Here is a 12,904-nt window from a genome sequence, read left to right on the forward strand (position 1 = left end):
CATCATTTACCTTCTGCTCCAGCATGGGGGCCTTTTTCACCTCATCCATGAGGACTGCCTGCAAAACCCACCTTCCAACAGTCTGAATTTATATGGGATATGGTTACACAATGACACACTTTTTGGTATCAAAGCACTTCGCAGCCTTCTGGCCCCTCCACTGTTTTATACTGCCTCTACATTTATGCTTTTATACTACTTATACAACAGTTTCATTACATTTGGGACAAATCAGGAAAGCAGGGGAGGTGAACCTTTCTTCTATTCAGCTTTGGTGAGGCTCATCCGGAATTATGTACATTTCTGGCTCCCAAGTACAAGTAAGACACAGACATACTGGAACAAATCCAATGAAGGACTGCAGACAGCACATCTGAATCACCACTGGACCAGGGAAACACTTCTGAAATGAAGATGGAGTAACAGAGGGAAAGATAGAAATACTGAGGAGGAGGCTAGTTACAAAGGAATGCAGGCACTTCAGGAAGAGAACTACCTTAGTGGATTATGACCAGATTTGGCATCTAAGCTTTGTACCAACTGAATCTGTTTCAATTCAATCACTACTTCTGTTAGAAAACAAGCAAACAAACAAAACAAAACAAAAAACCAAAACACCCCCTCCCCCCAAAAAGAGCTCCTAGATCTACTGTACTAAACATCCATAGAGAGTCACAAGAAACTGAATACAATTAATTTCTTTAATGACTAAGAATGAAACAACCAGCTAAAAGAGCCTGCTGCAGGTGAACGACAAAAAGCATCAGTGAACCTTACTAACAGTCCAAAGTGGCTGCTAATTTTGGGTGCACCAGCTGGGCACTCCAGTCCAGTCGCTAGGTGTGGGGCTGGACTGCTAAGCAATTCGGAAAACTAAAGTGTGTATTTGTCTGGTAATGCAGAAAGTTCTCTGTCTATATAGAGAGAACTGGTAGTATCTGTGCATTAACAGCTGTTGAAAACACAGCCCGCTTGCAGCAGAGCCAGAGATGAAGCCAGCCACGGCTTACTGAAAAACAGTAATTTAAAGTTAAATACTCTCTGGGTTCCATTATCTAGTGATAAATAGCTGTACAGGTAGAAACACCTGCTTCGTGCCAGGTGCCAAGGAAGCACACTCCATCCAGACTTTCCAAATGCACGACAGGGACATGATAACATTTTCTAGTCAAACGCTCCCTCTGTATCTGTGCACTTTGCTGTGTGATTCTCCAGACTCTGGGTCCTGCAACTGTGCTCAGAACACCTGCACAAAAATATTTATATTTAATTCTTCCTGTATTAATACCTATATCCTTCCTGTATATAATACCTATATTTAAGTCTTCCTGTTACTCATCAGACCTAAATTAACAGCACAACATAGCTTAATGGTGTTTATTCAGACAGTTGGAAGAATCAATGATGAAACATGTTAATGAATGTTAAAAATGAAAGAAAACAGAACAAACCCATCACTGATTACCTAAAGGAACACTCCTTCATCTGTGTTGGTTTACTTAGAAATGAAATCAGATCTACAGGACTGTGCTGACTGGAGCTGGACTCCTGCCCAGCCTCCATATAAACTCCAAATTTCAACTAAAATGCCTGCTACACATGCAGCTGAGCAGCAGTTTGCTGTGGAAAGTTATTCCCCTTACACCAGTAACACCTCACAAAGTCCCTGAAACATTATAAACTAATGCGGTGCTACCAAACACACAAATATTAACAGCTATAATAAAAAAACCACCCCCCCCCCCCCCCCAGTCCAGCACCCCCTGTCCCTCCAATGCCTCTCCCAAACTCAAGCACTAGGTTTCCTACTGTAACAGTATTTTACTGTTAGTACTAACTACTAACCATGTATTAACTATTTTTTCATACAGCAAACAGCTCCCCTCTACCCCATTTTGAAGTCATGATTATCACAGAGGACAGGGGGTCTGGCTGTTAATTGTACTATGTCCCCCTGGAGAAAAACCTACTCTAGAACTCCAGACTACGCATGCTCTACACTCCGAAAGCAAGGAGCAGGGTTGGTAGGATCCTCCCTGTGTACAGCTGAACTAGCACTATTTTTCCCCCCCCGACAGAATTGTTTTCACAGCTCTCTAGAACTTAGAGGAGGAAAAAACCCAACAAACTAAAACCCAGCTATAGAAAAAGCCTTTAAAAAAACTATCCCCTTTGCCAGAAAACGGCTGTTAGCCATGAAAACCCATCCAGATGGAAGTGGGAACTACTGAGCAAAGGAGAAAATAAATTGTAAAGAAGGAGGCAGTGACTCAGAAGCCTGATGGTTCCCAGACATACTGCTCTCACCACATGAACACAGCCTCTCTTCACCTACAAAACCATCCCCACCACCTTTGCTCCATGTGACTGGTCAAAGCATCAACACAACTCACACCTGAAATACACAAAGTTGAGGAGATCAAACACAATCACCCATATTATCCTCACCTGTCAATAAGCATCATTCCTCCTGTGGTTAGCAGCACAGGCACACATTTATACTTGCAGTTCTCCTTTTAAATGTGTCACACATAACACACAAAAGGCGCTTTGAACTGAAAGTAAATGGAAACATCTTGACCCTCAAACACAAAGACCTTGGTTTTCACTCACTTTCTAGCCAGATTTCTTCCCTAAATAATTTATTTATATAATGCAAATACAAGAAGCAGAAGGATTTGTTGTATATTCCAAGAAAAAGCATTTTAAAAGTATTTAAAGAAAAGATACTGATAGCTTCTAAATGTTACGGTGGGCTCATAGGACTTGAAATCAATTTAATACACTCTCCATTATATTTGATCTTTTCTTCTTTAAGTAACCCTCTCAAAACTGAGCCATGCATGGAAGTAAACTGTTTTCATCTGAATCTAAATTTGACTTCTTCAAAATCAAATAGCTTCTCCCAGTTAAACAATACGAAGATACTTTTTTTCCAAATGGGAAGAGATGCATAGGGTAACTAATGAAGCAAACACAAGTATGTTAAAACAAATCCTATATGTCTAGAAATACAAATAGCAAACAAAGCAGTAGTGAGGAACAGAAAGAAACCAGCACACAAAGGGTGCAGTGGGCAAAGCCTCAGGAAGACTTAATGACTGAACTGCAACTAGGATCTTTCATCATTTTCACAGAGAGGATGAAATAAGCACTATCAGTAATGTGCCAAGGCTCAGAGCTCTGGGAAGCCGTTAGGGTTAGACAGACACTCACTGACTGGATTCAACCAGTTTCTCCATGTGCTGTTTTTAATTTCCCTGCAGTGTGACAAGGCTAACTGCCCACTAACATTACTGGCATCTCCGATGCCACTGACACTACAAACATCCCCGATGGTTTGGCAATACATAGACTAAATGCAGACCACTCTTCTGTTCAATATTCAAGCTGCTTGCATTCTTGGTTATAAAGGCAGAAAGACCCTGTTTGTGCACAGCTCCGGGCTTTGAAAGTAACTCTGACATATCGTATTTGATGGGGAATGTCATTATTCTAACATCTTGACAATAATAAGAAATTCAACCAATGCCTTCCATAAGACCATTTCTTCCTCCCTAGTTTCTGGTTTTCTAATAAATAAATACGGGTAGCAGAAAAAAATTACAGACTATATTGTAAACGTTCATCTTTGTATGTAAATATTGAGGATATAACCTAGTGTATCCACAAAGACACATGATTGCCCAACTCTGAAGTTTGCTCACTCATCTGAAATTTTTACCTCAGATTCACAAGGAAAAGCCTACATCAATTCTTTTTCCTCTTAGATTATGCTCAGAGAATGACAGTTGAAGCTAAGAAGAGTATTTTATTTTGACTAGTAAGGTGGCAGAAGGCCAGTCTACTCATAATACCAATACCCCATAATGAAATGCAAATGAAAATACTCCAAACACCCAGAAAAAGCCAAACCCAAAACCAGTCCACAGTCTTAAATTAGCACCTCGATAAACTGCACAGGCATGTTCCAAAGCAGAAGCTACAGAAGTCTTCTAAAATTCCAGACTGACTGATGTGTATGGCATTGTGCAACCCTCAGACTTTAAAAGGAGAGCTTTTCTGGCAAATTCCTCAACAGCATCTCTGCTCCTGCTCTGTTGCTGTATGAAGAAAGGTGTACAGAACTCGTAATTCAGTTGTATTTATTTACCATGATCCAGTAATCAGAAGGAGGAAAACAAACACATGGGATTCAGAGAAAACTTGGGTCACAGAAGAGAAAGCAAAGATAAAGCATGACTGCACAGTCTAATAAACCACACAGAAATCAATTCAGGCACATAAAGCTACATAACTAGTGCTGCACTAGATAGCACATAGCACCTGCTGGGTTTCAGCCACTGCTTCAGAAGTGTATGGGTCTACGAGTTCCACGAGGTTATCCCAGAGCACACAGAGCTTTCAAAGTAGCAATACACACCTCTGTGCAAGGAAGGTGCTCAAATTACCTGTTTCCATGTATAATACTTATCAGGTGCATATGAGGTACCTTAATCACACCTGAAATACTGACTACCTGAAATACACCTGGGGATCTACTTTTCTTTCTTTAAATGTTCACCTTAATTTGTCAAGCCTGCAGAAGACATAACTAAATACACACAGCTGTGCACAGGAATGCTGACATGCAGTTTTTCCAGGAAGTTTTTAAAGTTCTCGAAGTCCTTTTTTCCTAGACTCAATGATTTCAGTTGGAAAGACAAACAGGGTCTCAATAAACCTGTTCAAATGGAAGCTTACCCTGTTTCCTAACAAAAATAGTTCTCAGGTGACTGAGTGACAAATAAAAAACTGGGTACAAAGAAATATTCCACACCTTTCCTACACTCAGGACATCCTAGCTCCCTCTGCACCGACTTCACTGTTCCTAGAGATTCCAGGCCTTCAACTTGTACAAAATCTCTCCAGTATTGCCCTACTTTGCATGGCATTGATGCTGCCCATCAGCAGAATACTCCAGTCCACCAGAAATTCAAATTTGACTGTAAATCACTGGATACAAGGCAGCTTTTTCACACAATGCCCAAGGCTGCTTAAGCCAAAAACTCTCAGCAGAGATCTCTCAGATCACAGTGGACTTGAGAGTAGATACTTATGCTCAGACTCCTATATCACAGTATTTTAAAGGCCAATTAAAAGAGAGCATCTCTTTTAAGCATTTTACTTTAATACTCTGTATTCATCCCATGCAAATCAGACATTACTTCGCCAGCTTCACACCAGTTTTGTTCTAAACACACTACCTTCAGATAGCTTGCAGATTTAGGTGCCAAAAATATAAAGATGAAAACCAGTTTTTAACCTCACAGTCAGAAGAACGTCTCACATAGAACTAAATATATATTATACACTTTAATTACAGATTAAGTGGCCTTAAATTTTGCAATCTGTTTTGTATGACTAAGCCCATGCTGCTCATAGAACTCCCATGAAAGAAATAAATATTATTCAGGAAATATATCTGTACAAACTGCACTATTTAAGCTATTGTACACTTCACCAGCCTCTGCACTGAGCTAGGAAGTAGCACAAGCACCTTTAATCTGACTGCATTCAAATTAGCTGCACTTGACTGAGTTCTCCCATCAGAACAGCAAACCACTCCATTAAGAGGCACCAATAATTGCATTAGTGAAGGAATATGGGGTCACAAAATATATGCAATAATAATCACCCTGTTCTGCAAAACCTCTACAAAATGCTTTAAGCTGCTGGGTGAATAAGATCTTGAGAGCAGGTGTAGTTCCAGTGATGGATTACAAGGCATTAGTTGAAGCAGCCAAAGTGATCATAACTACCTGAACATCGGGTAACACAGAATCATAGAATAGTTAGGGTTGGAAAGAACCTTAATGGCAAAATGGAGCATTTATATGTTAATCATAAAACATGGACTCTCATAACTTGTAAGATAACAAGACAATATGCAGTCAATTTTACAATTATGGGCCATCTATCTTTTTAAGTATAAAACATCAGAGTTAAAGAAAAGGTGAAGACCAAGAAAGAAGACAAATAAAAGCTCCTATCAGGCATTATTACTAAGTTTTTGTCTGCACAGTGGAATTCAGGAAAATTAACCGACATTAATTTAACTGGATTTGTCCATGTCCATTAGATTTATTTGCAAACACTTTCCTCTGGCAATAAAATGTGGTCTTGGTCTGGCAAATTAAACCAAATTCACTAGAGGCCACTTTAATTATGAATAGGAAAGTGCCCACAGAGACTTGATGGTAATTAAACTGCCCTCTAAATTCCTCCCTTTAGTTGATCTGCCCCAATTTCCTCAGTACCTTGTGTAGGCAAGTCCTGAACTGATGCATTAGAAGTGAAAAAGCTATGCTGAAGAACCCTCAGTCAACACACTAAATCCCTGTGGGACCTGTTGAAGAAGAGCCATTACCCAAGAAAAGAGAATTGTTCAACTATTTTAAGGTCAGTTCTAGGAAGAATACTGCCCAAGTGCAGAGACCAACTGGGAGGTATTTTAAAAACACATGTACAGTTCAGTGTCCAGAAATGCTATTTAAAATGTCTACCATTTGGATTATTTGAAACTAGAACTATTGATAAAGCACACCACTACATCATCTTTTGAAGCAATTTATTTAACACTTAGAGATTATAATCTATTACTTGAGGCTGAGATGAAAGAAAGTGGAAAAGAGAAATTGAAAAGACCATGCTGCCTTGAAGAGCTATGGCACACTCCCACTGAAGGAACACATCCAGAATATTCAGAATATGTTCCAAAACACCTACAGTCACTGCTATGAACTAAGTCCTTTACTTGCACTCCACCACTGAGGGCAGCCTAGCAAAAGGCACAGCACTAGTCCTACAGAAGGTGCACATGCAGGAGAACTCATTCACTGCTCAGATGTCCTGTTTACAACTGTGTTTTCATGGAGCTTCAGAGGGTTTTCATTACACTATTGTTCCTACTCAGGAATGGCTACATTCTCCGAGAGCAAAAATGTCACAGATAAATGAGAACTCCACAGAAATAGGACTGAGAACAAGCATGGAAAAGTCTTTCCAGGTAAGGATCCTCTATATCCCCATCATCTGTGTGTGTTTCTCAGGATAAAACCCCACCACCGCTATAAGGGTTTTGCTTTCATACAGGACAACAGATAAGGCAATTACAGTGTTTCCCTTTTTAATGCACAAGGGCCCTTGTAGCGTGATAGAAAGCAGCAGTGCAAGAGCTAAACGTAACACCACTGATAAAATTGGAGTTTCCATAAAACAAAGACCTCAATTTTAAACCAAATTAAAGTATCAATTATTCTTTTATCTGGAAGAGTGATAAGTAGGCAGTATTATACTGCACTGGAAATATAACAATAAGGCTTTTGAATGTTAATCTAAGGCCTCCTAAAAGCATAGTTTCATTAAGTAACATGCATCTCTTCCACTAGAATAGAACACAAGCAATATCAACAAGCTCAATTTTTGCCTCATCCAGAATTTTTTCCTCAAGTTTTTCCCTCATTTGTAAACTCTTCCTGACACTACAAGAAAATACTGTTTCCAGATACTGAACATATTCATCCAAATGGCAACCTTCTTTCAAAAGAAGAAGGTATGCTGGCCAAAACTCTGATCTTAACAGTTTTCCCTCACAAAAACACATACCATATACTTTGCATGCATAAATTTCAGTCCATAAAAAGCAAGATGTCTCAGTAACCATTACTGGATGTATATAATGTGGAGTTTCATTATTTTGTTCAAGTTTGTGTTGCATTAAAAATGAAACACTCGGCACACAGGCACCAGGAAATGCATGCAGCTCAACAATCAACACAGTGAAGACAAGCTTAACCACTTGCTGTTTCCAACATTTTGAGTTATTTAGCCCACTATTTCTACGTTGCGAATTGTAAAATTAATTGCCATAGCAACAGGAGGCTAAGTCTTCATTTACAATGCAAATAATCTTTTTGTTCATGTTATTCATCCATAACTCCATAGCCTCTGATCTGCAATGTGTCACAGTCACCTTTTACCAGGGAATGCGAGAGAGGAACAGAACACACAGGTATGACACACTGGCATGCAGTGGTCAGGAAGCACTTCAACCTCAACCCACGCTTTACAGCAAGCTACTTCCTCCTATATAGTCATTCAAGAACAAGCAGCTGCTGACAAGCCAGACTGCTAAGAGCAGTTCTGCTGTTAATGCTGCTTGTTCTTGAGTTGTAAATAGACACACAGATGATTAAAGCTACATTTAAGCAAGTTTTTAATTCGACTTACTTACGACAGACTTTAAAGAAGAGTTCCTGGAGGCATGTGTCAGATGGGCATTATGCTGCTGGTTTTTGGTGAGAAAAATAATCTGGTTTTGCCACAGTAGAAGGTATGAATAAGCAAAACTTTGTCCCCTGAGAAATCTGGAAAAAAAAAAGAAGTAGTGTATTAATCACTGGACTTCCTCCATATGTCCCAATAACAACAACGAGCAAAAATCAACTTTCCCTTTGACCTTAGGAGTCTAATGGATACTCTCAACACAGATAAATTAACATGTACGATAATTTGCATTTACAAAACTACTTGGGCACAACCCAGACAATTAAGAGAAAAAAATAATAATTATGAATGTGCAAAAATATCCTTAGGGCTATTCTACATGAGAATGGTCATTCACACTTTAAAACTCTTCTAACAGTTCTTTCTCAAGATTCAAACGGGGCTTTCAAGGTTTTTCTTCTCATAAACTATCAAAATCCAAGGCGATTAACTAGTGAAGAGTTATCCAGAAGATTCAATCAGGATAGCCATTGCCTTTTATGGAAGAAAGGGACAAACACATGAAGAAGGAAGGAACACTATTTCTATATGTTTTAAAAAGAAAGAATATTTCCCTTTGCATAGCATCTACTCTATCTGTTAAGCATAAATCTTGCTCCTTGCAAATACATAATCCAATCACTGTAAGATTCACCTTTTCATTTTAAAAGACGCTTCCAGTCAGTTTCACTGTTTCTGGATTTTAATCCAGTCACAAAACTCACAATCTTGTAAGTGAGGCCAGCTGTACCAAACTCAGGATTCAACAGGTGTCTGTTCAAACCCTTTCCTCGTAGAAAACATTCCTTCTAAAAATGCTTTTAAAACAGGCAGAAACATAACAAAGTCCACAATTTTTATGAATTTGTGATAATTAGAATATGAAAACAGAACATTGCATTATTCCTCATTATTTCCTAGGATACATATGGAAATAATCAAACCTCAGTAGATAATAGTCCTGATGCAAAAAGTCCCAATTGCCTGTTTAGCAACTCAACTGAAACACAAAGTGTTTGCGAACTAATACATACCACTTACTAAGATTCTTAGCTGTTTTTTGCTTCACTGTGATACATTTTCATGACAGAATCATGAAATCATAGAATCATAGAATAGAATCATAGAATCGTTAGGGTTGGAAAGCACCTTAAGATCATCTAGTTTCAACCCCCCTGCCGTAGGCAGGGATACCTTACGCTAAATCGTATCACCCAAGGCCTCGTCCAACCTGGCCTTGAACACTGCCAGCACTGGAGCATTCACAACCTCCCTGGGCAACCCATTCCAGTGCCTCACCACCCTAACAGGAAAGAATTTCCTTCTTATATCCAATCTAAACTTCCCCTGTTTAAGTTTTAACCCGTTACCCCTTGTCCTATCACTACAGTCCCTAATGAAGAGTCCCTCTCCAGCACCCCTATAGGCCCCCTTCAGATACTGGAAGGCTGCTATGAGGTCTCCACGCAGCCTTCTCTTCTCCAGGCTGAACAGCCCAACTTTCTCAGCCTGTCTTCATACAGGAGGTGCTCCAGTCCCCTGATCATCCTCGTGGCCTCCTCTGGACTTATTCCAACAGTTCCATGTCCTTTTTATGCTGAGGACACCAGAACTGCACACAATACTCCAGGTGAGGTCTCACAAGAGCAGAGTAGAGGGGCAGGATCACCTCCTTCAACCTGCTGGTCACGCTCCTTTTGATGCAGCCCAGGATACAGTTGGCTTTCTGGACTGCGAGCGCACACTGAAGCCGGCTCATGTTCATTTTCTCATCAATGAACACCCCCAAGTCTTTCTCCACAGGGCTGCTCTGAATCTCTTCTCTGCCCAATCTTCAGCTGTGCCTGGGATTGCTCCCACCCAGGTGTAGGACCTTGCACATGGCATGGTTAAACTCCATGAGGTCGGCATCAGCCCACCTCACAAGTGTGTCAAGGTCCCTCTGGATGGCATTCCTTCCCTCCAGGGTATCAACCGAACCACACAGCTTGGTGTCATCGGCAAACTTGCTGAGGGCGCACTCAATCCCACTGTCCATGTCAGCGATGAAGATGTTAAACAAGACCGGTCCCAACACCAATCCCTGAGGGATGCCACTCTTTATCTTACCAAAGAATTATTTTCAATTCTTTGTTGAAACTTCCTCATGAATGTACGGCGCCACAGTCAACCTCATACAGAAATAAATTAAAGTTCAGAATAACATAAAAATAACTATCTTGTACATTGCAGAGGAAATGTAAGTATCAGACAAATGAAATATGCCTACGACCCTCATCTTTATCACCCTCATGGAACTTAACAAAATCCCAACAACTGGAAAACCCTCACCAAGTTACAGAGGTAACTTTTCATAGCTGTGACACCTTTAAAGATACTTCGACTGCAAAGGATAGAAATAACCATCAAGTGTGAATACCACATTAACAAACTGAAATAGCTGTACTATGAAACTCCTATTAGCTGTGGGGAAATAACTAAAAACTGTATGCAGCCTTCAAAATCAAACGATGATGTTTTTGCTAAGGAGAAGTTAACTTCTGCCACTGTCCTGGAGAAAATCAAGCACTCAAGTATATTCTTTTGTTCAGCTACGTATTAGCAAATGATGATTAAAACATTTCCATAGTTTTGTTTAATACATGAGCTGCATAGAAAAAAAAAACCCTTTCCACCCAACACATGACCTACTTCTTTCAGTCGAAAGAGGACTTAATGTTGGGTTTTTTTAGCCAATCACAACGTCTAAACCTGGGCAGAAGGAGGGGTGGGGGAAGATGTTTTAAGATCTGTTTTTATTTCTCATTACCCTACTCTGATTTGATTGGTAGTAAATTACACTGATTTCCCCAAGTCAGGTCTGTTTTGCCAATAACAAGAACACCTGAAGGAAGAGAGAGTTATGTTAAAAAATGGCAACAGTTAATACATAGGCCCTCTTAAAGAGAAACAACAAGCACCAAAGAAATTACTATTCCAGTTATGGAAAGCAGCTGTGCTATGTCCTGGAAATGTCCGTGTTGAAAACTGTGAGAGCAAAGTACAAAATTCAACACACAGCATCTATCTACAGCTCATCTACAAAACATCTATGGCTGGCTAATACTTCATGTTCTTGCAGACACCTCTGACAGTTATGTCACTCCCCAGAGTAAAGCACTTTTGATAATCTAACTGGTACTTCACACTAGCACAGCCTGAAGTGCTAGCACAAACAGATTTTCTTTCTGTACTGAACCTTCATCACTTGACATCTCTTTGTAACCACTGCATGAGAAACATCCACCACTTTATCTATGTCCCAAGCCTCTACAGCCTGTCACAAGTTACTGATGATTTCTCCTCCAGCTAGAGGTAAAAAAAAAACAAAAAAACAAAAAGAGAAAAAGAAAAAAGGAAAAGAAAAATTTCTTCTTTACTCTGACAAGTGGTCCTTCCATGTGAGAAATGGAACACATTTCTTCCCTCCTTAGTTTATGCTAGTTTGACTCTGAAATGTGTGCAGTGGATTGAGCTGACAGTGATATGAAGGCAGGAGTTTAAAGGAAATCTAAAGTGTTTCCATTATGAGCTCTGTAGAAAGAGTCTTATTGATACAACTCTCCAAGCATCCTTTATCTCCTTGTACACAGAGATTAGAGAAAGGCTCAAACGCTTAATTGTATGTCAAATGCACAGTCAACACATGAAGAGTTCAGTATAGTCTTTTGAAATGAAGTCTTCAGCATACTCATGCCTTGATGTAGACAATTCAGCTATTTTAAACACAAGGCTTGACTGTTACTATTCACTTTGCATTGTTCCTCACATCAAGACAAAACATAATGTTGATTTTTCCACATTCATCATTGTCCTGGGTTCACCTGTAACAGTCATTTTTCTCCTTCTCAGTAGCTGGTGCAGTGCTGTGTTTTCGACTTTAGCCTGAGAACAGTGCTGATAACACACCAATGTTTTTAGTTGTTGCTAAGTAATGTTTACTCTGGGTCAAGGACTTTTCAGTCTCGTGCTCTGCCAGTGAAGAGTAGCATGGGAAGCCGTGAGGAAGCAGAGACAGGACACCTGACCCAAACTAGCCAAAGGGGTATTCAATATCACAGCACATCATGCCCAGTATATAAACTGGGGGGAGCTACCCAGAAGGCCCTGATCACTGCTTGGGTAGGGCTGGGTAGCAGCTGGCGGGTGGTGAGCAATTGTATTGTGCATCACTTGTGTTTATTATTTTCTTTTCCTTTTCCCCTTTTAGTTTTCTATTCTCTCCCCTTGTTATTTCCCTTATCATTATTACTACTGGTGGTAGCAGCAGTGGTTTGTGCTATACCTTAGTTACTGGATTGTTCTTATCTCAATCCATGGGTGTTATATTCTTTTGACTCTCCCCCAACCCCACCAGGAGCAAGGGGGGAGAAGAGAGGTGAGTGCGTGAGCGGCGGCATGGTTCTGACTTATCAGCTGGGCTTAAACCACAACACCGACAAAAATACTGATCCCACCAACTGGTTCACCCCACAGGTTCAGTGACAGACTGATGGGAAAGTTCCCTCTCTTACAAAAACCCTAAAAAAACCAACAGAATTGAAATTCTGAGATTCAC

At 40.1% G+C, this 12,904-nt stretch overlaps 1 protein-coding gene across 6 annotated transcripts in view; it reads right to left on the reverse strand.

The window, feature by feature from the left end:
* Positions 1 to 12,904, reverse strand: part of OTUD7A (OTU deubiquitinase 7A) — a 148,761-nt gene that overhangs the window by 43,240 nt on the left and 92,617 nt on the right. For 5 of the 6 annotated variants that reach the window (XM_057399120.1, XM_057399111.1, XM_057399129.1 and 2 more), the window contains exon 4: positions 8,272 to 8,408. The gene's annotated coding sequence lies outside the window, so the exon portion shown is untranslated. The remainder of the gene's footprint in view (positions 1 to 8,271; positions 8,409 to 12,904) is intronic. The other variant, XM_057399095.1, reaches the window with a different exon arrangement.

This window comes from Pezoporus wallicus, unplaced genomic scaffold, assembly GCF_028554395.1.
Source record: "Pezoporus wallicus isolate ANWC-B61680 ecotype Strahan unplaced genomic scaffold, APGP_CSIRO_Pwel_v1 contig_3952, whole genome shotgun sequence".
Lineage (NCBI taxonomy): Eukaryota > Metazoa > Chordata > Aves > Psittaciformes > Psittacidae > Pezoporus > Pezoporus wallicus.